Source organism: Sciurus vulgaris, assembly GCF_902686455.1.
Source record: "Sciurus vulgaris genome assembly, chromosome: 6".
Classification (NCBI taxonomy): domain Eukaryota; kingdom Metazoa; phylum Chordata; class Mammalia; order Rodentia; family Sciuridae; genus Sciurus; species Sciurus vulgaris.
In genome coordinates this window covers 145,395,881-145,422,906 of record NC_136466.1, presented here as the reverse complement: position 1 = coordinate 145,422,906, position 27,026 = coordinate 145,395,881, and the positions used below count along the sequence as shown (strand labels likewise).

The following is a 27,026-nucleotide window of genomic DNA, read 5'->3' as shown; positions in this document are numbered from 1 at the left end:
GAGGAGAATTATTTTTCCCCTCTGGAGGAAAACGTAGGATTTTGTGTTTATTCTGGTCTATACCACTTACTTAAAAGAACATACTGGCACATTACATTTTCTCCGAATGGGTGGTTTCTTCTAAATAAGGACAAGTCCTTTCATTGTCTTAGTAAGAGCTTGATTCTCAGTCTACCAAACTTGCGTTGTACAAATCTGATCAGGCAAATTTATCTTACTACGAAGCAGTGAATAAAATGTAAAAAAGAATTCAACAAAATTGAAGTCTGTTCTACCTCCCCGAAATGCCCAGAGTACTAAAATATCCTGTGTAGGTCAATAGCATTTCCCTGCTATGCATTTATCTCATTTGAAAATCTCCTGGCCTATTGTAATCTACCTACAGTGATGAGTCAAATATAATGCTCAAGAGGGAAATGTCTTAATGCATCCTGGGATCCAAACCACTTTAAATACAGTATTGGAGGCTCTCCCAGGATTAGAAACCTGAATAAGCACATGTAGTTTGTGTGAATTTATTTTACCATGTATTGAGATGTCTATGGCTCTTACAAAAGGGAAATTCCATTGAGGTTTCCTGTCTCCTTTGCTTCAGTTCAATAATACTTAGAGTGGATAAAGCTTTTCTTCCCCCTTAAACCTGTTTTCCTCCTTCCCTGGCACACACATGCACGTACACCCCCGAATACACACGAGGCCGAGTGGGGCCTTCATCTCTCATTGAAATCCTGTCACTCCTGCACTCTACAATCAAGCCGAAAGCAAAGTGGCGTGTGCACCTTTTCTAGTAGCGACACATTAGGATAAGTCTTAGATTGGCAGTTTGGATTGGTTGAGTCAAGACCAGCGAAGCCAACATTCTTAAACAGGCACACAGTTTCAAAAGTGAAGTTTTTCTTCTAATCAAAAATAATTGTTAATGATCATGAAAAGGTTTTTATCAGATAATCACTGCATACAGATGTATATTATTGAAAAGAAAGTCAGGGAACTTGTGATTATTTATTTATATGAGTCCCCATTATAAGGATAGGGTACTCTCTTAATCATCTAAAGAGAGATTCAGTGGAAGTTAGAAAATCCTTCATCAAAATTAATATCCCTAGTAATGGTCTATAAAGGAAATTCTTTAAAAAATAAAACTTTGCAAGCTGTAAAAGGAGAGGTAAGGTAATTTTGATTAAGACATAAAATAATGAAATAGCATGAAAACTGAAGAGCTGCTTTTAACCATATGGCACTACTAAAGAGAACTTAGGCAATGGGACCTTTGCGGATTGTCTCCCCAGAACGCAGAGACACTTCCTTCCTGATGCTCCCCTCAGGGTGGCCCTGGGCGGAGCTGGCATAGACCACAGGACCCACTGCCTCCTCCCTCCCCAACCTCAACCCCAGGTCCAGAAATTGCCTGACCAATCAGAGCTACTTTCTATGAAATTGGAAAGGGAGCAAAAGGAGAAACTCACTCTCTTTTTCCAACAGGTAAGCTCTGGGGCTGCAGATGGTGCTGTTCTGCCCTGTGGACTGAACGACAGAGGCGACCAGTGTGCAGGGAGACAAGACAAGCTGAAGCACAATCAGGAGAGTGCTGATGGCTTCTCAGAGCTTGCTTCTAGGCCTTTCCCACAGCCCTGCAGAATTTCCCCTCTTAAGTTTCCTGGATAAACTAATTCTGGATATTTGCATCAATCCCATACTTGAACATTAATAATTATTGGGGTAAATCTTACTAAGAGGCCTCAAAAATCACATAAAATTTTGTAATACAAAAAGTGCTATCCTTTATGTAATTAATGCTGTCACATGAACTGCTCAGAAGCAAACTGTCCATTCTTAAAGACTAGCTGTTTTAACCACCTTTGATTTGTAGCTTAATGGGGTTTGAAAGATGGTATATGGCAAACTATTAGAGATTTCCTTTGTGATATATTAACTGGTTCATTGGATGGAAAATCAACTTCATTATCATCCTTCTTATACCAGGAAAATCAGTTAATTTGTAAATCTCTCTGCTACAATCTTAACATATGACTTACTTTTACTGACATATTTATATATTATGTGTTCCTTTATTAACTTATCATATATGGTAATAAATTCATAAATTATATCTACACAAACAACTTGTGGTACTGGATATTTGTCTGCACCCACACCTGCACACAGTTTGGCCAAAAATGTTTTGCCCCTGTGATTTCTGGTTTGATTGCCTTGAACATGTTACTTAGCCTCTGAAGTGTCTTCATCACTTTTCTCTGCTCTAATGACCAAAAAATAAATAAATAAAATAAAATAAAAAGAAATAAAGTCACACTACTTGTTGATAGAATTAAATAAAATAGACTATTAAAGTACTTTGTGAACAGTAAAGGACTTTATAGACATAAAAAGCTGGTTTTTCAAGTTAAATGTATAAGAAATTCATAATCTGAGGAGTGAACTTTGAATGCAAAACAGCTTCCTTCTAGTTTAAATAGCTACATGAAGAGAAAATGTTCAGCCTCTTTCGGTAAATTGATGTCAATTCTTCATTAGGGGGAGATCTTTTCAAGAATGAAACTCAAAGTCTTTCCACCGTGCATGTGCAGAACATCTGTGCTGAAACCATTCCACACACACTTCTTTGAAGCACTAGCTGCCTAGAGGAAAATACTTTGATTTTGGCTTTATTTAAATGCCTGGACTTCTACTGGAGACACAAAAGGTTTTCTAGTAAGAGCTCTCTTGGGAATAAGACCAACCTCCAACCAATTTAACTGCTCAAAGGCCAAGTGGCCTGGAATTTCTTAGAGCACTGTGCAATGGAAATCTCCCTGAGAACTTGCAACATACACAAACACAGCTGGCTTGGGATGCTACTGACCCTGGGCACAATCACTGTGGTAATTAGATTTAATTTTCCTAATCCAACATCAGCTGACTCCATCACGTCTACGTCTCCTATGTAGAAAATTGTCACTCTCATTTAATAGTACTTTGCCATGTTAAAGGCTTTTGAAGCTTAATACCTTAATATTAGAAAGCACTTTTTTGTAACTGTAAATATAGCCATTCACACAGCCATGTGAACCAAAGAGTTTAATTTAGAGATTATCCTACTTCCGTAACTTTCCAGAAAGATTCTACAATGTTAAAAAGACCTTAAATGTCGTCATACACCCCTCTTCTGCAAGTCTTGTGGATCCTTGCATCAGTTCATCTAGAAATATGGCATCAGCCATTAAATCATTGGTAAGCCTGAAGGGTTTGGGTTTTGAGCGATTCTGCAAGCCTGGGGAAGTATGGCTTCATGCTACAACATCCTGGGGTTACTCACTCCGCAAGAGGACTAGAGATCGTGGGGCTATATTAAAACCTGTCTTTCTCAAAGGAGAAATGGAAAGGAAGGCATTATGAACATGTGTCTGCTTGCATCTGTTTATGTTGCAAAGAACAACCGTCGGTATTGCTATCTCAGGAGACCGGGGTCGTTCTGTATGTGTGCATGTTACGCGTGCTATCTCACGGAGCTGGCCAACGCACAGCGCAACGCGGAATCCTGTCCCTGGGAATCCTAATTGCTTAGTCGAATAAAAAAGAACATCAGACAGTGCTGATAATAGTACAAGGTGCATTTTGATAATATAAAAAGGGGATCCGATAAAGTCACACAAGTTCTCAGTATGTCACAATCCACCCGCCCACCACCCCAAAAAAATAAATAAGAAAGAAAGAAAACGAATGGAAAGCCTGGGGCTGCGAGAGTGTTACAGAGAGCGAATTGCTCAGGACTTCAAACACTGGGAGTCATTCTGTCAAGGGGAGGGGGCGGGCGGGGGCAGGCTCTGGGCCTCTTTAACAAAGTCCTCCTCTCTTTGCTCCCTCCCACTTCATTCACTTGCAAATCAGTGTGTGCCCACAAGAGCCAGCTCTCTCGAGCCCGTAACCTTCCCATCCCGGGAGCTGCAGTTCCAGCCGCGGCAGTAAGAACGCAGCGCCCGCGACCGCGGCGGCGGCGGCGGCGGCGGAGGCAAGAGCAGCCTGGGCGGGTCGCAGGGTCTCCCAGGGCACAGGAAGGCGAGCAGAGGTGCGTTCGGTCTCTGTTGACGGTGCTGGTGGATGTGCATGCATTTTCCTTTTTTTAATTCGGTAGCGTTGATGGAAGCCAATCAGAGAGAGAGAGCCCTCTCCGCCCGGTGGGTGCCGGAGTTGGGAGGGATGCTCAGCCTGCGAGCCCGGGTTGGGGCGGGAGCGCGGGTCCGGCTGCGCTGGCGGCGCTGCTGCCCCTGCCCAGGACCTGCGCCGCTTCCCGGGGAGCCTGGGCGCCGCTCCTCCGCTTTCTGGTAAGAACGATCTGCCGTGGGGTTTGATGGAGGCACATGGAGCCGGGCCCCGGGTGAACCCGCGGCGTTTCTCTCCGCCGGCGGAGGCTGCCAGGGGAGCTCCGGCATTTGCAAAGTTGGCTGGTCAATTACCAAGGGCGCTGGTGCGTGCAGGACCGGTGGAACCGTTCGGGACTTGATTTATTTCCACCTGCTCACATTGCAAGGGTCTATGTGGTGCCTGCTTGGGCTGAGTTATATCTCTTGGCTTTGGGAGTAACGCAGAAATTCAGGTAGTCTGAAAACTCTGGAATGCTCCCAATAAGGAAAACTTAAACTAAAGCGACGGTTTGGCGGAGAGAAGGAGCTAAAGAGAACTGTTAGCTTGCACGTTCGGGGCAACGTCTGCGGCTCATGTAGGACAGAAATGCTTAGGTTGCAAGGAAAGTCCAACATTGGACTCCGAAAATGGAGCACACTGTCCAGGGAAAAGTCATGTGGAAGACGCAACCAGCCTGTGCTTTTTCACAGCTAGCCAGGCACAAATCTGGGGGGTTAAAGCCTTTCTCAGACTGGTTGGCGAGCAGCTCAAGTGCCCCTGGTTTTAGGTGTCAGATGCAAGAAAAGTGGAGCCCCCCGTGCGTCCATCCGGAATTTACTAAAAAGGGGTGTTGCAACGTTGTGTACTGCATCAGTTGCAGAGCTGGGGTTACTTGTGTAGTTAGATATTCTCTTGCCAGGAGTTACCATACATCTTGAGATGGCAGATGCTGAAGAGGTCAGCGTGGTACTGAGAACTGTTGTCGCTGCTGCAATAAAATCCATATTTTATGGGGAGTTAAATGCAGTTCTCTGTTAGTACAAGGGCTAGTCACCTAAGTTAACTACTACTGAGAACATTCAAGAACCAAGAAGTTTAATCACCCGGAATAGCCTCAGATTTTCTCCTCTCTCATAAGAAATCATAATTAAGATAGTCACACTGTAGAGGTCCATCGTCTCGTGTTTCCAGGTCGTCTTCATTTTCCCTTACAGAGGCACAGAATGTGGGAAAGAAGACGTTTTTTGTGTTTGTTTGGGGTTTTTCTTCCCCCCCTACAACAGTGTTTCTGGAGTGATTGTCGTGTACATATGTGACTGCTCTAGAGGGGTGCAGTCACAAAATATGGGCTTTCTGACTGGTTAATTATCCAGGGAGTGCAAACTCCTCCTGGTGTTTTGGAAGGAACCCAGAGATACACCTAGTTAATGCACAACTCTTCCAAGAATGAGTAACAAATACGTGTGTGTGAATGGTGGCCAAGGGCTGCTTATTTATCTCCTTTCTTTTCTTGCCGACAGCTTTACCTGAAAAGGAAAACCCTCAGGATTCTACTTTAGAAAAGAAAAAAAAAAAAAAAAATCTCTTGCAGTTTAGCTTGATCATCGCCCTTTGTATACTAGCACTTCCAGGGCTCTGTGTTTGCTATTTTAGAGAACCGGAAAACCAGCTATGTGAAGAAAAGGGATATGATCAAGCAGATGTCTTCATGATGTCATAAAGAGGAGGGCAAAGTATATGCCAGAGGCCAGATTTTCAATGCACAGCTCAAAAACTTAAAAGAAATTCAACAATTGACTGCAAAATACAATCACACAGGATTGTACCTCATCCCCTTTTGCTTTTTGCTGTGTTCTAATTAAAAAGATATTGGGGTGAAATAAAAGGCAGATCTCTTCCTACCTAGTTTGATGGTTCATGCCACTACATTTGAAGCAGAGGAAGTAACCAATTTCTTCAGAAAAAAAATGTAAGAGGCAGCAGCATATTTTTAAAGGAAAATGGCAATGGTTTAGTTCTACTGTATTTGTCCACAATTATCTTTTGCTGCCATTAGAAGAGACAGACTGGTGTCTCTATAGGGACTTTTAGTCCCTTTACTAGCTGGCTTTTACACCAATTTATTGCAATTACGTTTCTCAGTGCTAACTCTGCAAAGATAATATATGGAAACAAAATCATTTTCTATCAAGTTGCCTACTATCAAAAATGTGTGCCTTTACCTTCTCCACCCACCACTTCCATCAGCTTTGCAAGGGGAGACTTACTGTGAGGCAGTCTTCCCTTTTAAGAAAAAAGATTCATCTTTCAAAATACTGCCTGAGATACTGGAAAACAGCTAAAATTTCTAGAAAGTGCAGCTACCATCTCAAGGCATGAAATGACACATCCTTACTGTATCAGTAAATTAGAACAAATTCTAAATGTCTAATTAAGTCTGATTGTATAACTGCCCCACAAAGAGATTTTAAAAAAGAGAGGGAGAGAGATAAATTGTGACAAATATGTGGTCCCCTTTCAGGCTGTACTTGTTTTGCAGTCATGAATGCCAACTTACTAAGGCTGCATCCTTTGAACTACAGAAACTTTTGTTAAGTTGGAAGGGACCTCTAGTGGGTCACTCCATGCATTTCTCCCTGTGGCTCAGCTAAAATGTAGGTTTTGCAATCTACAATAATAAGAGCATACCAGCTTTTTCTCCATAGATCAGTTAGCATTCTCCAAGCATGATATCGATATTTACTATCATTCCTGTAGTTCTCTTAACTTAAGGGACTTGTGACCATTTTCATTCTTTGCTGGGTATGTAAACTTTCAGTATTTGCCCTATGATTCCAAATGAAAGCAATGGCTAATTAATAAAGATTTTACTACCTTCAATGTAAGATTTGCCTATTTTTGACCTTGCCTTGCTTCTACTTTCTAAATTCCAATTCAATCCATAAGAATAATGACCTGATAGTTGTGACTCCAAAAGTACCACTTGACGAATTTCTACCACTAAAGAAATATTTGCAGAGAAAAAGAACTCCCCATTCAAATAATCATATGTAAATAGTCCACAAGATGTTTAGGGCCTGTGTTGCCTCTATCCTGAATGTTGTTGTTGTTGTGTGTCGTAATTTCTCTCTTTTATGTATCACAACACATTTTAGCTAACCTACTCTCTAAAAAACTCTGGCCTGGAACTTGGAATAAGATAAGTACTGTAGGGTGAATCAGCCTCTTCTGCTGACAGTCTGCAGGTTTCAACATCCAATTTAAAAATCTGTTCTAAAGTTTGCAATGTGTTCCAAATGAGATAACATCCAGCAGCCTGGTGCTGCTTGCTTAGTCACTGCATCCCATTCTTTGGGGTCCATCAGAATTAGGGTCTTGTTTATAAAAATAGCAAGCAGTGTCAATCTAAGCTGCATTTTTAATAGTGTTTCAGTCTATCCAGTGTCTACTGAGCCCTCCTTATTTGCTTCACGCAAAGTAAAAAATGTAGATAATTAAGTTTTCTTTGGCTTAATTTTTTCTGAATAATGATTCTAAATACAAAGACTAAAGAACACTTTAGTGATAGAAGAACTGTAGAAAAAAGGAAGTTACACACACTACCCACAGAGCACCCAGTTTGAAAGTTCCAAATATTAGAGAAGAAATACAGAAGCATAGGGAGTAAGTTGATTCTCTTTTCTTTTTCTTTCTTTCTTTCTTTTTTTCCTTCATGGGGATTTCTATTATATTTTGAGGACAGATGAGAGATTGAGACCCTTTTCTGGATCTGAACAGAAATATTTTTGTTTGAGCTCCCTTCTTGAAAAGATGAACCGGTCTAAATTTTTAAAAGTTCCTATTCCTAAGGAAGGCTCCCTTTTTCAAAGCAGTTCTATGAGTAACTTCAGGTTCTCTCTAATTAAAGATTTGACCAACAGAATATAGTCTTTGTAACACTATCACCCACAAAGAAGGAAGATAAGGAAAAAAGGGGAAGGTATAGATAATCCTTCAAAAAAATGGTGCAACTCCATTTACTAGGAAAGTGAAATAGTACCAAGTTGTAAAAGCCAAAATTGTTGAGCCAGAAGAAATCATCTAAAGTCAGTGGTCTAGCTGTTCAAAACTGAACTGTCCAGAAATGTTCAACTCTTCCAGCAAGGAAACTCACTGGGGGTGTATGCTCTGAGCACACACTAGTAAATGTAGAGTAGATGCCTGTGTAGAGTGCAGATTCTCCCTCCTGCAGATCATTAGAAATTATTTCACCCTGTTTAATACCTTTATGTTAACACTGTTAGGTGCTTGCTTTCTCCAGCAATCTGATCACTTTGCTGAGATTTATAAGAAGAAGAGTTTAATTAAATCCAGAACATTACTATTAAATCAGTTTTACAACATAAATAGGCAACCAAGATCATAAGCTTTTTCTAAAATATGTAGTGTTAAATTGTAGAAGAGAATAATTTATGAAGAAGATGAAGAACGTGAAGCTAGCCACACCAGAGGGTGTGATTTATCTTCATATTTCATCACTTGAAAGAGAGTATTTTTCTCCTTCTGTCATTTCCTAAGTGGGTAGATCTAGTCGAAAGATGTTCAAGAGACCTAATAAGTTATAGGAATGACAAACAGCAAGAAAACATTAAACTGAGAAGATGTCCAAGTGAGAAAAATGTTAAGAGATGAGGAGTAAATATTTACTTATGAAGGAAGCATAAGAATCAAAGTAGAATTAAAATTACCTCTTCTACATAAATATATTTCCTCTTTATAAATGGTGCTATTAAATATAACCTTATAACATGATTACATCATTGACACGTTTGTATACACTACCATGAAATGAAAACTTGAAAGTCATTCTTTAAAAAATCACATCTAAAGAGTGATTTGGATCTTGGATGGGTCATAAATTAACCACAGAGTATTGTTTTAAAATATGGCCTGAAATTCCATCAGAATCAAGAAAGTTTTTTTCTTAGTGTTTTGAAGAATACCAATTCATTCCTTCTAGTATCTTTTTTGTCCTGCAAGCTAAGTAGATATATTATGTGTTCTAATTCTGAAATTCAAAGTATACAAAAATGATACAGACCAAATATTCCATTTATTACCCTTTTGGACCTTATATATGATTTAACATGATGAAAGACTGAACTACCAAGACAGCACACCCCCACTGCCATACTCAGTACAGGAAAAATCTAAATCTACAATATTATTATTTGTAAGTATTCAGTCAAGATAATAAAAAATACTGACCAGTATTCTCAGAATATTAACATATCCAAATAATAATAATGTTAATAAGTAATAAACTAATCTTTACTGAGCTTCTGTATGTCATACACTGTTCTAAGTATTTTACATGCATTTTTGCACAGCAATAATAACACAGTAAGTCATGGAAAATTTATACTCTTATCCTCTTCAGTTAGCCCTGTTTTGCTTTGAATTTCCAGGGATTCTCCATATAAGCCAAGCACTTAATGAATGTTCACAAATACTTGTGAGGTTTTAGAAGACAAAGTGTGACTGAGAAATCCAGAGCAGCAGAGGACTTGGGAGTGATTTTATTATTTTGGCCAGAGCAAAGTAAATTTGAAGGTTAAGGAAAATGTTTTTAGGTTTTTCATTTAAAAAAAATCATCTGCAACACACATTAAAGTTCGTAAGTGTACTAAAAGGCACTGTGTAGGTCATTTGTCTGAACATAATGATGATACTTTTTACAAGAGAATGAAGTTTCTTCTCCTGACTTCAGAAAGAGCTTCATGATAACAGGGTACTTCAGTAAAGTCACTAGAATTGATAACTGTTCATTTCATTGATGGGGAAGGGATGTCCCACTTCACGGTGCCCTCTAAGGATGTCAATCCACTCTCAGCACATGGACATTCCGCACTACGACCATAGCATTGGGTCTCTGGATAAAACTGAGTAAGCTTGCATTTACTTCCTTCATATCTGATAAGTAGAATTGATTATTTTCCTCTTTTATGACCACAAGTTTGTTACTTCATTATGATCATAATTCAGTATTGTTCTGAATTATTTTTTACCAAGTAAAATTTTACACATGTGCGTACATGCACATGCACACACACACCATAAAACACCCCACAAAACACAAAAACAAAGAAAATAAGGAAAGAATGAGAGAGGGGTAGGGAAGAAAGAAGAGAGAAACCCACTTAATTCACATTATATATGATTGACATGGATGAGCCATTTTCATTAGACTCTATTCTTTCTATTGCCTCCATTCAAAAAGTCATGTTGTTAATCTAGCCTTTAAGGGAAGTTTGATAATTAGAAATAAAATCAGAGTATGTAAGACACAGGAAGGATCTTAGAGATGGCTTCACCCAGCACCCATCATTTGCATGTGAGATAACTGATAACCAGAGAGATGAAGTAACTTATCCACGGATGTACTAAATTCATTTTGTACTTTTATCTCTATCTTCTCTTTTGAAGCTTGATTTCTGGTTGCTAAATGTCATTGCTTTTTGTCATCTCCACTTAATTCTGCCATTAAAAATTAAAGAGGAATTTAGATCTACAATATTGTTATTTATAAGTATTCAGTGAAAGAGCAGACATGAAACTTAATCACAAAAATAAGGATATAGTCTTCTTCAGGATTTGATTTTCGTGTGTTTGTACATTTTGTAAAACTCCTGTTGCAAAGAAAAATTAAATTTGTTTTTTTCAAAATTTTGACCCCTGCTTGGGGGACACAAGTGAGCATTATCCAAATCAGTGATTCCCCAGGATATCCAAAGACAAGTGTCCACCTTTCAAAAATAAGTCTATTGGTCAATCAGATATGAAAAATGATGACAACCTATTATATTTTTCATAAATCCCAACTTATTCTATTTTAAAAATTCAGACAGTGACCTTCCCACTCCTTTGGAGTTAAAATGTCAATTATTTCATGGAAGCATAAACATGGATAGATTACACTATCCATAATATCCATTTTTGCCTTAGCGAAATTAGAATCTGGCAAGTAATCCAATGTCATCTTCCCCCCACTCTTTAAAAAATAAAACTGTTAATGTTCCATGAAACCTGAAAGTCTGATGACAAATGGGGTAGATAATGGATGGCTTTGTATAAAAAAAAAAAAAAAAAGTGATTGACCTAGTTCTTTTCTTTCCGATTTGGATGAGCTAAAAGTAATTATATTTAAACCAGCCAAAAGGACAAACTAAATGAAAACCACTAAATCAAAAGGTATCCTTGGGTCCCTTCATTAAAACTTATAGACATTAATATTAATGTTTAGAATACTAATAAGATCTTTGACCAAATTAACAGGTCCTCTAAACACGTGTTTTGTCAAAATCCTGGCCACGGTGTGTCAGAAACAATGAATCTGCCCACTTGATTACGAAGTGGATGATTCATTGGAAAGTGAAAAGTTTTAAGTTTTATCTAACTTCATAAATAAAAGCCAACACAGCTTACCTTGCCCATATACATCATAAAAGGAATGTCTTTTTCCCCCTAAAATAAATTTTAAATATTTGTGGAAAAGCAATACTTTTCTAAGGCCTTGGTTTGTATTTTAAGATACACAGTTTTGCTTCAAAAAGCAATTGCCTTTTAAGATATAGTACATATTTTAGTCGTGAAAAATAAGATTGTATTTTTAATTGCAAAGCTTACACCTCCTATTGCAGAATTTAAAAGAGAGTTTCATTAATCCGCTATCATCCATCTTATAAAATGTTTGAAATCGCTCAATTTCACATTCAACTAAAATATTCTGAGCTCTCCTTAGCAACAAGTTCTAATTTAACACCAATCGGAATGGTGTGTGGTTAGACTAAGAAATCACCAATGCAAAATGATAAAACTCATCATGACTCTTACATTACTGATAAATCCTAATTTGAACCATGTCAAGCTACTGTATCTCCCAGCAATTATTCTCAAATTAAACTACTTGTTTAAAAGTATCTAGTTGGGATTTTGTCAGTGTTTCATAAAGAATCAATTCTATGAGGATGGTCCAGTGATAAATATCAATGCCAGAGTTTTACTCTCTGACTTGACTGCCTTTTGTTGAAGAGAGAGAGAGAAAGAGAGAGAAGGAGGAGGAGGAGGAATGTTTGGGTCAGGTCCTAATTAAAACAGAAGAATAAAATGGAGTCCCTTAATAGTTATCCAAGCGAGGCAATCCCATCCCACCACCCTCAGATACCAAAAGTACCAGCTGTGCAGTAATTTTTGTATTATTCATAGAAATGTTTATCTGCAAGTAAACTGTCTTTGGAAAAAAAAAAAAAAAAAAAGTTCAGGCATGCCAAATACAGGTTTTATCCTAACATACTTGTGTCAACACTGCATTTTCCTCCTCAAGTTTGCTTATCATTCTTGGCTACCATGCTCCAAACCATCTGTCCAAAGAGTACTGTGGTTTTCCTTTTCGGAGGAAACCTCCTCACTCCTTGAATTTAAATGGGCACATACTTTGTGTCCTGAAAAACAATTAATTAAAGAGATGACCACAAAAAAGGGGTAGGCAGTGCAAGATGTCTTGTGCTAATTCAAATAAGCACTTTGTCCCCAAATGGCTCCATTTAAAATGTGAAGTTACAAGGTACATAAGAATAAAGTGCTCTCAAACAAATGAATTTAATGTGATGTAATGAAAGAGTTTTATGTGGTAGACAGAGGAGAAATTATTGAAACCCTAGGCTGGACTAATTGGGCATTATAGAACAAAAAGTTTGCTTTGCACCCTGGATGTTCTGAACATTAATAGAGCATATGTTTGCTTCCCAATTTGCCACTAAACTAAAATAGATTTTTAAATGGCTTATTTTTTCCTTTTTTCTCTGTCTGATAATCTTTTCATCATGGTTGATTAGAGAAACCAGTCACAGAAGACAAGAACCAGGCTTGCCCTACTTTTAAATTAAGAAATATACACTAATATCCGTAATATTTTGAAGAGAGATTTTAAAGCAAGGAGTGAAATTTGTACTGGGTTAAACTGAACAATTCAGAAAAGCATCCAAGAAGGCTCTGCATGCTAAGGAGATGCTCTGCCTGTCAGACACTTCCCCATTTAGGTTTTAACTGATTGACAAGTATTCCTAAGAATGATATTCAGCAGAGACTTTTGGGAAAATCTTTATTTGATTCCCTGCCCACCTGATACAAATAGAAGATGCTTTACAGAATAGAGAAGTCCAAGTTGGGGGAAACTAGAAAATGGTTTTAAGTATCACTTTTTCATTACAAGATCAGAATTTTGAGGTGAGGACCTCACTAGTAAACTGTAGGTAGAGATGTCCAATAAATGCTTACTGGGTGAAACTCTCATACAAGCAGAAAAAGATTCTCTTAAATATATATTTCCTTTTCAAGCTCATTCATGCCAGTGGAAATATAATTTTTTTAGCCTCGCTGACAACTTAATTTTTAATAACTCCAACTTCTTTAAAAGGAGTCTATTTCAAAGGAACCCCATCCATGATGTCTAAGAGCCAGAGGAACCAGGGTTGATAGGGCTGCCCAGTTTTCAAAGCCTGGCCACCAGCCCTCTCTTTCCTCCAGGCAGACTTTTATTAAAGTTAGTATTAAACACTGTCGCCTGGAGTATGATTAACAATTTATGCCTTCCTAAGCAGATTAGCAGAAGTCTGTCATTTTGATTTTTTAATTCTCAATTTGTCTTTGGAAACAGAATGTACCTCCAAGTTTACACTTTCAACATATTTTATTTTTGAAACTTCAAACCTAAACTAAACATTGTCCTTTCCAAGATTTTTTTTTCTTTTACTGTTTCAGTACCCATGTGTGTTACTATATATTTTCTCTGATAAATAAGGCAGTCACTTATTTGCTAAGTGAATTACTTTCTTCCAACCCTCATTCAAATAATCCTAAATGTTCTTTAGAAAACGTTTTTAATTCTGTTACTTTAGGGGAAAAACAAGCAAGACAATTGGGAAAATAAAGTGGTATAATAATAATAACTAACACTTAGAAAGTACTTAACAGTATGTCAGGCAGTATTATAAAGGTCTTACATGAATTTAATGTCCATAACAAGGCTCTGAAGTAAATACTGTCTATCTTCCCAATTCTAAAGATAAAACTACTAATGAATGATTACATGAATGGTGTGAATCAACATTGTGCACAACCATAGAAATGAAAAGTTGTGCTCCATTTGTGTACAATGAATCAAAATGCAGTCTGTAAAAATTTTTTTAAAGAATTTTAATTAAAAAAAAAAAAGATAAAACTGAGGAACAGAGCAGTTAAACAGTGTGCCCAAAGTCACACAGCTGGTACTTGTTGGAGCCAAAACTAAATCCTGTCTATCTTGACAACACATATAGTTTTAACTATTATGTTCTTATACCTTTTATGCTTGATATAAATGTATGTATATGTATAAAAAACATAAAAATAATGGATGGATCGATGGATAATATATTAGATAGGTAGGTAGGTAGATCTAGATAGAAAGGTGTGTATCTCAGATACAAAAGTCAAAGGCACAGGGATTACCTGTGTGTAAATGAACATGCAACCTGTGCACATTTCTCGTGACTCAAAATTACGATTAGAAAGAAAATTCATCTTTCCTTTTCCCTCATCCCTCGATTCTATAATGTGAGATCAATTCATTACAGCCCCAAGCAGCAGCTTTCAGCCTTCTGGAGGCCTAAAGCTCAAGGCCTGGCTCTTGACTTTAAGTCAATCTTGTAATCACTTACTGTTTGTCCCAAGGGAGACCTGCCCAGAGTATTTGGAAGGTTCCTGTTCATCATCCATTCATTCATTCATTCCATAATATTTATTGAGAGCTCCCTGCTGCACCCCCTTAGTCACGTTCAGTACTAGAGGAACCATAGGTAATTAGACAAATGTACACTAGAAACTTAGGGAAAATGGCTTCCTTCCTCACCCTCCATGCAAGTTCAAGCATGCCAGCTTTGTGAGCAGGACATTCAGAGCTAATTATATTTTCTCTTCGCCCCATGTTCACATCTTCCATGAATACAGAAATCGGCTTCTTGTTTCAGGTTACAACGTGATCAGTAGTGTTTCTGCTCGTTTTCAGGTTTGGCTTTTAACCTCTTGCCCACCATAGAAAGAACCACCACATCCATCTTCACTACCAAAATCTTAAAATAGTTTTCTATTTTTTGACAGTATGTCTCAGAATATCCTCATGGTATTTCTTTCTATAATCCCTAAATCTCCAGGGATTTTGTCATAAAACTCAAAACCTTACATTTACCATCAGGAGAAATACCTTTCAGCAAGAAATCATTTTAGCCAAGAAGACTAGCTGAAATTTGGGACTTGGGTGATGGCATTTCAATTCAATAACCATTTAATGAACACTTTTGCATTAAGTTGTGGTGGGTGCAGTGGATGACACAATGTTTCAATACCAGAATGGGTGCAGTAGGTGTTCAATATTCAGCATGACTGTTGGTGTTGTTTTATAAACTCATTCCATGAGTAGAGGGGTGAGCTGTCAGGATTCAGTCATTTAGTCACTAAGCAGATTAGGATCTACCGTTGTAATATCTTCAGTTCAAAGTGTTGACACCACACCCTGTGCACATTCAGCTGATATGCCTGTGAACAGCTTAGTTGCTGACCCCCAACCCCACCCTGCATCCCCACTCTGCCTAAATCTTGGAGAACCATCAGGAGAAAAAGTCAGGATTCAGTCAGGAAAGGGGGTGCCTGGCCTCCACTTACCTATCCTGCCCTCATTACTCACATTACCACTGTGCGGTCGTGTAAGAGTCTTTACTGACTCTCAGTGTAACTGTCAACCACCTTTTCAAAAGTCTATGCAAATTGAGTTGCTATAAACATTGATGTGGCTGCATTACTGAGAGGGAGAGGATATGAAAGATGGTGGAATGAGGCAGACATCATCACCCTATGTACATGTATGATTACACGAATGGTATGAATCTACATGATGCACACCCATAGAAACAAAATAATGTACCCCATTTGTGTAAAATGAATCAAAATGCAGTCTGTAAAAATTTTTTTAAATAAATAATTTTTTTTAAAAAGTCTATGTGACTATCCTGTAGAAGGAGCCCACCAAAAGAGACCCCCACCATAATTGTAACATCTCATCTATCACACATCTTCAAGAACAAGGCCACAGAGTCTTACTTTAACACTAAGATCTAGCCTTGTTTTTGACATATGGCAAGAACACATCAAATGTTGGTTGAAAGAATAAATGGAGACTGCTCATTATGAAACTCTGGGCTACAGTATATATGCTTTTCCATTATTCATGTTGGATATTAGCTTTCTTGTAATCTGGTTTCCTTTGGCTACACTGTGGGAATATATTTGAGAAGCAAGAAAGTCCATACCAGCCTTCTAGACTGTCCAAAGAGGTACACCCAAGAGAAGGGAGGTGTCCCAAGTCTGTAGGATGACTGTGGTGCTTCCGGCCAAATGTCTGAAAAAGTGTTACAGATACTATAAGCAATGGTTCTCCTAAAAGGATAATTAATCTTATCTGCAAGTTGGCATTTCTTTGGTCACTGTACCTCAAGGCATAGAATTATTGCATTTTTTTATTTTTGTGTTCATGTTGGAAACTGTGGCTGTATATTTTTTCTCATTGGCATAGGCTAGTATGATAAACTTGGTTATCTTTTGCTTTATCATCCACCCATAGTAGTACATCAAGCTGAATCTACAAAACAAACTGTGAAACACTCTTATGTATGTGTTTTATGAGCAAAATCATTTTTTTTCTTAAATTCCTACCTTGGAAATGTTTCTCAAGGTTCTACAGGAAGTCAAATGCCAGATTCTGTAAACCTCGTAACCTTGAACATGGCTGTGCAAAATAGATGGAATTGAACTCAACTGATTATGTAGTCCCGTTTCATTCTTAAGTGGCAGTCAATGCATGGAACAGGATCTTCATAAATCTTGCTTGGCAATGAAATGTGCATTTCAGCTCAGTTCTGTCTCCATATGCCAAATGTCTTGTAAGGTTATGAAATAAAGTGGAAGAGTTTTGGATGATGGTCCTTATATTTCCCGTTTTATGTGATGTTCATTAGTCTGAAGTCAAAGGCACATAAAGAATTCTAAACTCACTAATTACCAAAATAAAAATTAGTTTGTTTTGCATAAATGGATTTACTAAACTGGAGTAGGTACCATGGTATCATCTGGCAAATTTTTCTCTTGCATCTGACCCACTATGGGAAATGATAGCTTCCAAGAAAGAACAGTAGAGAGCATGGGCTCTGAATAATTAGAACAGCCACGCTGGTGTGGTTTTTCTGCCCTGCACAGTTCCTTTGGTTAACACCTTCCAATCAGGAACATCTCTGATTAGCACCAGGAATCTAAAAGGGTTCAGGGCAGTCCTCTCCCATGCTTCACATCACCAACTCCAGAATAAGCAGAGAATTAAAGGATTTCCAGAAGTGATCAAGCTAGTGGAAGTAAAGGGAAAGCCAAGTAGCCCTATTAACAGGGAAAAGACCATCAGGAAAGCGAGCTAATCCATGTTCAGCATCCTAAAGATCTGATTACTTCCTACTCTTTAAGCGTTTTTTGTCTGCGTTTTAGGATACTTTGGGTTATAAGTAAGAAAAAATCTCATCTCAAACTGAATTTTAAAATAAATAAAATTATGATTTTTACATAAGGGATGGTCTTTAGGAAAGCAGACTCCCAGAGATCCACAGATCAACAATAGAACCAAAAACTCAGGATCTTTCTCAGCATCAGAGTCATTCATCCCATGGCAGATGTTTACCAATGGCAACTGAAGTTACAAGCTTCCTTATTCTTGTCTAGCTGAAAAGAGAGGGCTGGGGTGCACTCACAATGAAGGATTAAAGATAGTGCCCTCTAGTTTCATTCAACCAACTCAGAGCCTATGACCACTCCAATATAATATTTTTTTAATTTTTACAGACTGCATTTTGACTCATTGTACACAAATGGGCTACATCATTTTGTTTCTATGGTTGTGCACCATGTAGATTCATACTATCCATGTAATCATACATGTGCATAGGGTAATGATGTCTGTCTCATTCCACCATTTATAATATTAATCCTGGGCTCTTCTAGGTGCTATCTGGCCTTTTAAACTAAAGATCCATTCTTGGGGTCAGGTCCCCTCGAATTGTGTGTGTGTGTTCACAGAGGAATGGGGAAAATGAAGGAATTCTATTAGGAAGAAAGAAGAAGGTGAGAAAGGAATGCTGGGTAGTCCATCAGCACAGTCTACTACAGTTTGGTCTAAGGGAAAATATAAGCATTATATAAGTAAGGGATTCGCTTTAATAAACTACAGCTTTAGAGGTAATAGATAACAAGACCAAACCCATCTTCCCTGTTCCATTGAGTGAGGGGCACCTGCAGTTTAACCACCTGAATCACTTCTGTTCCCTTTCCTTTAGTCTGTAAGTGCCATGGGTTTTTGGTGTATTTGTTTTGGAAATAGACTGACTAGAAATATATCACCGTCCAAAAAGAAAACATTTCTTTTCATCTAGGGATTTGAGTCTTAACTAGCTGGAAGGAAAATATAATTTCATTTTGTTCTCATAGTCTCATTTAGAAAATAACCTTAAGAGATTCAAAGGACACCATGCCATGTGAGCACTTCCTCTGCTCTCAGGGGGCTTAGCTTGGGCATCAGCTTTTCTAGCATGTTCGAAAGTGTTTTCTTAAGCAATATTTTTGCCTTTAGCTCTGTCCTAACCACTGGAGCTTTGAGAAACTTCTAAAAGGTGTTCTTTAAAAATAGCATCACAAAACAATTTTCTTTTTTCTTTCCTACTATAAATACCCCAGATCCTTCTTAAGGTTTTATTTTTCCCCTTTCAGGTTCTATCTGAAAGGCAAATAAGCTGAAATGTATATGTTTATCTGGATCCAAATCAAAACAGTACAAAAAATAATTGCAAAATATAAAATGAAAAATCCACAGAGTTCCACCCCTGTTAACTGGGAAATTTGGGGTAAAAGTGATATTCTGAGTACATTTTATATAAATGTATTGATGTGGTTATGATATATGCCACACAAAGGGATGTTCCTGAAATAGAATAAAATCTATAATCTTTATTTTTTCTTGATTTTATTTGTGGTCTCTTACAGCTGACTTGGCTACAGTCTGAGTTCAATTCTCTGCAAATCTAAATACAACAAAGCATTCTCTTTTTTTCCCCAAGGAATTCAGGGGACAGAATTAAGGAGCCATGACCATTAGGACATGAGCTACATTGCAATTTGGAGGAAAGAGGGCATCTTTATCATTCAGCTTTTAAACTGTCATACTTCTGGGTGACAAAGTCTCAGGCTGACTGTGTAGGTTCAGTGACTACCCTGCAAGTCAGATGCCCTGTTGAACATTTCCCTAAGATCAATTTCCTCCAACCAAATGAGAATAGTGATAGTTTTGTCTTCGTAAGAGTATTGTGCAGGAGTGACTAGGGTCCCAAGCCGAGAAGGACATAAGCATGATACCTAGCCTATGGGAAGCACCCTAAAAATGTCAGCTGTTTCTATTCCTGCTATGGTGGTTGTTGTTATTATTTCTTTTGAATTTTTAATCAACTTGGGTTGAGTTATTTTTAAGCATCTTTCAAGCTCTTTAAAAATATTTCACTAATTGGAATAAGCCACCACATTTTTTTTTAATGTCACAAATGTACTGTGCCATTAGGGGCAATATGCCCATAATTCTTCTCACTGAAATGTGTTTTGGCTGACACAGGGAATGCGCCAAGTGTGGATTAAATTCAGAATTTCCTCAGAGCCTCTTCAGCACTGTTCCCCAGAAAATATGCATCCCAAGCTGGGTTTCTCATTTGGGTTAGTGATGGTGTGAACCAGCTACAGCCAAGATGAAGTAAGACTGGGACATGCGAATGTCCCATGTAAGAGGTTTGTGGCCTTGGTCTTTGGGTATTACTTGATCCTGTTTTCCAGCCTCTGTTTGTCCATATGGTAAAGACTAGAGAAAAGCCAGAGAAAAGCAAGGAATCAATGACTTTGTGGTGTTTGCGTGAACTGTGTGCAGACACAACAGCTCCATTACTCAACATACTTCAAGTAAATCGGGGGAAGTGAGTTACAGTTCTAGAATCAAGGCTGCCAGCTGCTTGGAATTATTGTTCTAGCCCAACTACGGGCCTGTGAACACCTCCCTTTGCTAGTCTCAACTCTTATTTTCCAATTGTCATTCATTCATTTATTCATGATTCATTTATTCATTCTTATTTTCAACAATTCCTGGTTGCTAGCCTACCACATGGTCATTAGGGCAGGTACAATGATGAACGTAATTCCTTTTCTTCCACTGGGAGTTTTATGTCTCCAGGAAAATCCTCCAAAAGGGTCCACAGAAGACATTTTGAATGTATCTTTCTCACATCTGAGAACACCATACGCACACTACATCACTGGCTGGATGAGGGGTGACAGGAAACAAACAAACATGACATGGAAAGTACAGAGGCTGAATATACCCATGTCACCATGTCCCCAATAGCACAAGTTGCAGACATTCAAACATGGGGCAGAGGGCATTTTATTGCAAGGATGAAAGGCTTAAAATCCAAACTGTATCTCCAGACCACACACAAGGAACCTCATTGTTGTGTCTCCATCGTGTGAAGCTCAGCTAAGAAGCGGAGGAGCTGCCTGGCCCTAAGTGGTGGGAGGTGGGCTGGTGGGCTGGGGGTGAGGGAAATCAGCCGACTGTTAAGAAGCATCCCAGTCTGAGCAATAAACTGCTGCTTAAACAGGTTTACCCAGGATGTGCTTATATGTCTTTTTAACAGCCTCTAAAAGTCTTTTTTTAAAGCCTTTTCGGAAGTAGTTTCCTCTTTTCCTGTTGGACTGTCAGTTGGCAGATGCCTCTGGGAAAGAGGGATCTGCTTTCTAAAAGTCTCCTAAATAATGTTGGTTAAAAATTACTTTTTAAAGCTATCTACTGCATAGCACCTTGCCCTCGTCCTCTCGCCCTCCCCAGCCCTATCTGATTTGCCAATTATTTCCTTCAGAAACCGCTCTCATTCTCTGACACCTGTGCTGACATAACATCCCTTCCTGGCAGGCAACTGCCAATTCTCATTGAAAAATGATTGCTAAACATTTCAGCACCAGCTCCCAAGAACAGTGGCCTCCTCTGCCCATCGGTGCCATAGAAACCATCATTGTTCCTCATCGTTGTAGATCCAAGTTCATTTTGTGACTCTCTGCCCCTGTGGCCCTCAGCATTTTGGAAGAGCACAAGGTTGTGGGGAGGGGTGGGACTTTAAAGGACCACAGCTTCCAAGAGGGTATGTTGAAGACCAGAAAGCTTCACAAAGGAATCTTGCTTTAAAAAAATAAATAAATACTGGACAGTAGGTTGGGAATAAAGCCAAGCACAGTGGGGCTGATTTCAGAAAGAGGTCGCGGGGGCATGTCAAACAACTCGACTATTCTTATTTTAAACATTTTTCTGGATTGAATTCTGCAAACCATTTTCATACATCCTAAAGAGATTCAATATCATCCATATATTTTTAAAAGGCATTAATTAAGTTTAGTTCTGACACCCAAGAGTAATGGTCTCTGACCTAAGCCCCCACCTCCATCTAGGGAATTCAGACGAGGCTAATGGTGGTTGTACAATCAGATCTGTGTCACAGACTGAATATAGGTCAAAGGATGACTGCTCCCTGCAGAAAACAAAAATAACCTTTCTAAGACACCATTTCATATTAGCATAGGCCCATATGCTCAGGATCAGAAAGAAATTATGTTGTATCTAAAAAGAAATCACATGGGAAGAAAACCACATTTGAAGCAAAGGCAATCGGCAACGGAACTACATTTCTATAAGCCTTTATTTACTGATTGCGGATAAATCTTGACCTGAAATTAATGAAAAATGTGAGCATGTCTTGGTAAAGTTCTGTCAACTCATATGAACTGCTCACTTTGAATGACTGTATAACTTTCTTCTGGCTTCTATCAAAATACATACCTTTGAAATGTTTGCAACACCGATGTAAAAAAAAAAAAGTAGTATTACGATTCACTTTAGTTCCTTCATGAGAGCCCACAGAACTGGATCAAGCCACATATACGAATGATTACGTTTAATTGGGGTTTTTTTAAATCCATTGAAATTATAGTTCTGCTGCTGAAGACATATTTTACCCAATTTGAGATAAATTGGCAATTCCTGTCTACTATAATTCCCTCTGAATATTCTCTTGAATGATGTCTATAATTAACATTAATATATTTTCAACTATAATTACAAGAAAAGTCCTTTCATAAGCACCAATCAACTAGTCAGTGATACTTTATATGACACTTTACTTTTTTATTGAAAACACTGAATGAATTTTTAAATCGTTTAAATACAGTATCGTGTAGAATTAGATACATTTATTGGACCACAATAAATTGACATAGATATGAATATTGTTCAATCCATGCTTCAGTGTAATTCCTACATTGGATTCCTGAAATAAAACATTAATTTTCTATGTGTCTAAAACATTTAATCTTCTATTTTGACTAACTACATCTTTAAGAATTCAGTAAAGGTACAGGTTTGAGGTACCATCAATACTTAGGTAATAGAAAAATATATAAATCGCTTGGGGCCAAGTTAGTTCTACCATGTAAAGTAACTGTTGATTGGAACAAATCAATGCTTTGATAATGGAACCCAATTGAAGAATATAACTTTGATAAAGTTGAATAAATTGAGAATTCTGTGGATGGTGTGCAGAAGACTCATTACTTGTTTTAAAAAGCTATTTTAATATTTCTATGCCTAAACTAAAGAGCATCGCCACATGATTCAGAGGAGCAATTAAGTTTAGGAATCAGCCACCTCATCTGGGTACTCACTCACAGGGTGAACGTCAGTTAATCGCTCAATCATTTTTTTCTTTCAGTATCCTATCTCTTTAAATTATTGTGAAAGATTAAGTAGGATTTGCAGTAAAGACTTTATACAGTCGGTGTCTCATAGTAGAAACTCAATAAATCTTAGCCATTTTGATTCTTATTCCAAGCTTTAAAGTCAATGCATGAAAAAATGTACCTCCTGAATCCTCCAGGCCATACACAGACGCCCCACCACCACCACCTCCACGCCACGCACTTATGTGAAAACCAACCAGCTCCTTTCACAGAATCAAATCTAGATCATCCAATATGACAGTTGACAAAGAAGTTCCACATAAGTACAAGGAGACAGATGACTTAAAACCTACATGTCCTGACAGTGACTGTGCTGTAAAACAGTTATCATCTTCAAACAAGAGGAAGACTCCAACTTTTTTAAACTCTGTCCCCTCCTAGATCAGAACTATATGGGGATCTTTACAAGTTCAACTAGATAGCCTATTGTATTACTTAAATCATTCATTTGTGCACACATTCAATTAGTTTTAGAAGTCCCAATACATCTGACACTTTTTCAGAAACTTGGGTTTTTTTTCTTTTTTTTTTTTTTTTTTAATGAGATAGCTTCTGGGCCTAAAAAGTTTGTTTGCCATCTTATGTTCATTTTATTGATTTGCTTGCACAAAAACATTACACTAAATTTCTTGGCCCGTAATCTATGGCTTACAGGCCAAATCCAGCCACTGACTATTTTCATGTTATCCACAGGCTAAGAATGGTTTTTGCATTTTGTTTATTTATTTTTATTGGTGTTAATTGTATAGAATAGTGGGCTTCATTGTGGCATAGTCATAGAGATGTAAAAAACATAATTTGACTAATTATACTCCCCAGCACCCCCACAGGCCCTCCTCCCACTCTGACCCCCATTCTCTACCCTGATGCTCTTCCTTCTACTTCCATGGCTTCCCTTTTTCCCCCTGTTTATTTCCCTTTAGCTCCACGTGACAAAAAACATACATTTTTACTGGTTAAAAAGAAAAAAAAAGAATATTACTTCATGAGTGTATTTTACATTATAATCTTATATAAAATTCAAATTTCAGTTCCCATAAATAAAATTGTATTGGAACAAATCATTTACATATTATCTATGGCTACTTTCACACAATAGCAGAGTTCAGGAATTGCATGTGAGATTATATATGGTCCACAAAGCTTAAAATCTTTTTTATCTGGTCCTTCAGAAAAAGAGTCTGCCAGGCTATGGATGTAGTTCAGTGGTAGAGTGTTTGCCTAGCATGTGAGAGACCCTTGGTTCAATCCCCAGCACTACAAAAAAAAAAAAAAAAAGAGTCTGCTGACTCCTGCTTTAATGTAACAAGCCCTCCTACCTTTTTTAAAATTTTTTTTAATTTTTTATTTTTTACAGACTGCATTTTTGATTCATTGTACACGAATGGGGTACATCGTTTCATTTCTATGGTTGTACACAATGTAGATTCACACCACTTGTGTAATCATACATGTACATAGGGTAATGATGTCTATCTCATTCCACCATTTTTCATACCTCCCCTTATTTCCCTCTACATAATCTAAACTTCCTCCATTCTTCTTTCACCTCCCACCCCCCACTCCCATTATATATCATCATCCACTTATCAGGGAAAACATTAGACCTTTGGTTTTTTGGGGATTGGCTTATTTCACTTAGCATGATATTCTCCAGTTCCATCCATTTATTTGTGAATTCCATAATATTATTCTTCTTTATGGCTGAATAATATTCCATTGTGTATATATACCATAGTTTCTTTATCTATTCATCTGTTGAAGGGCATCTAGACTGGTTCCACAATATTGTACGAACAATATCAATCTAAGATAGAGTTTTATACCAAAAATTAATTTGCAAGTCAGATGTTCATAGAAACCAAATAATAAATGGCAATCTGATTCCTGGGCTAACCCACAAATGCTCATTAACTTATAATTCATTTTAATTTAGTACTGAGCCAGAGTTATGATGTGCTATTGTTTGGAAGTGCTCCCCAAAGGTCCATATGTTAAAGGCTTAGTCCCCAACCTGTGGTGTAACTTTTCACTAGACAGTGGGGTCAAGTGATAAGTTAGGCCAATGGAAGAGTACCCAGGAAGGGGACATTGGGATTCTGGTCTCTTGTCCTCACTTTCACTTCCTGGCCACCAGGAGGTAAGCGACTTAGCTCCACCACAGTCTCCTTGTCATAATATTCTGCTTCACCAGAGGCCCAAAAGCAGTAGGGAAACCAAACATGAACTGAAAACTCGGAAACCATGAGCCGAAATAAACCTTTCTTCTTTTTAGGTTGATTTATGTCAGGTATTTGTCACAGTAACAAACAGAAAGCTGACTAGCATGTGAAGTTTGGCAGTAGGTGGCTATAAGTTGCAGAAGAAAGAAGGAAACTGTTTCCATAACCTTTTCCTGGTTGAAAGATCATAGTTAGACATGTGTGGTCTTTGGGCCTTTCTATATGGGTGTTCTCAGGCCCTTTGAGAAGAGCAGTACATTTTAATATTTCTCTCGGTACTTGCCAAGAGCATTTTTAAGTGTACAACATATACTTGTTAAATGAAGTGGGGATCCTTTTATTTCTATGTTACATGTGTTAAATGGTCAATGTGGCCTCAATTTGCCTATCTGGTCCTTGTCTGTCTCATTATTAGACAAAATTTTTCAAAAATTCAGATTTTTTTTTAAAGTCATTTAAGCTTTAAAACCTAGATACCTAGACCAGGTGGTTTTCAACTTTATAAATTACAAATTTCACTAAGAAATACACTTTATAGCACAAGCTAGTACATACATCTATAAATATCTATAAATAAAAGTTTTTAAAAAAACCTTTCTACATGTGAAAAAATGTCTATTCTATTACATTTTATTCTATTTAATTATTTTTAAATTCTCACCAGAACTACTAATTTAGTGGCCTATTGATGGGTAATAATCCATAGTTTAAAAAGCCAGGTGTACAGTATTTCAAAATAAATAGCTGGTCCCTCCAGGTGAATTGATCTGATCTATTATTTGTGAACTATTAATGGAGAATCCTTATAAGGCCTCACCCAGACACTGAGCCAGATTCTGAGAGGCTGTAATCAGCAAGGTGCCCTCCATCAGGCTAAGGGCCTAGGTGGGCAGGGAAGAGAGTCAGTAATGGGAAAGCGAGAACTTCTCCATCAGAGGCGTGCACAGGTTGCATGCAGCAGCAAATCTGCAGCAGGAAGAAAAGAAGTCCAAGTTCCAGGTGCAGCTGGCCTTTATTTATCTAGTATTTTCATTATCCTTAGGTTTAGAACATGGCTTCCTGTTTTGCTTTTAAGATCAAATCACTCCCCAAATTAGAGTTATTGAGAATAGAAAGAACATTAAGCTATACTTGCCTTAAATACAGATGTAAATTGAGTACAAATAATACAGTTGAAGCTAGGATTAGGTGTATAGAAATTTGCTTGCTTAAATAGAAAAAGGTATTTGTTTTTTCCATTTTCATTAAAGTCTTTAAATTTATTTTAGTTTATTTTTATAACCCAATTATGAAATAATGGTATTATTATTATTATATATTTAAAATTGAAGAGCATTTATAATCATAGAAATACCAACTTGGAGTATACCTGCAACCATTACTATTTTAAGCTTAATTATATTATCCAATGAAGCAATTCGACATTTTAAAAGCAGAGAAATTTAAAAAAAACAAAAAACAAAAAAGACACAATACCCAATTGTTTTATTTTAAATTATAGCCAAAAGAAAACCAAAACTGAAAGAGGTTTATCTCACATGTCTTAAAGATTTATAGTTAATTAAAGTAAAACATGGGTAGGTAATTTCAAATGCATTGCAATTTCATCCATTCAACAAAGAACTTATTTTACTGGTAAAAATTGCAGATATAAGAAAGCACAGTCTTTCTTTCTTTGTTTCTGTTGTTTTTCAAGAA

At 37.6% G+C, this 27,026-nt stretch overlaps 1 protein-coding gene across 2 annotated transcripts in view; it reads left to right on the top strand.

Moving 5' to 3' along the window:
• Positions 1–3,874: 3,874 nt before the first annotated feature.
• CDH6 (cadherin 6) overlaps positions 3,875–27,026 on the top strand; it is a 118,093-nt gene continuing 94,941 nt past the window's right edge. Inside the window, exon 1 of one of the 2 annotated variants that reach the window (XM_079146043.1) lies at positions 3,875–4,066. The gene's annotated coding sequence lies outside the window, so the exon portion shown is untranslated. Of the gene's footprint in view, positions 4,067–4,207; positions 4,323–27,026 lie in introns of those variants that run through there. The other variant, XM_079146044.1, reaches the window with a different exon arrangement.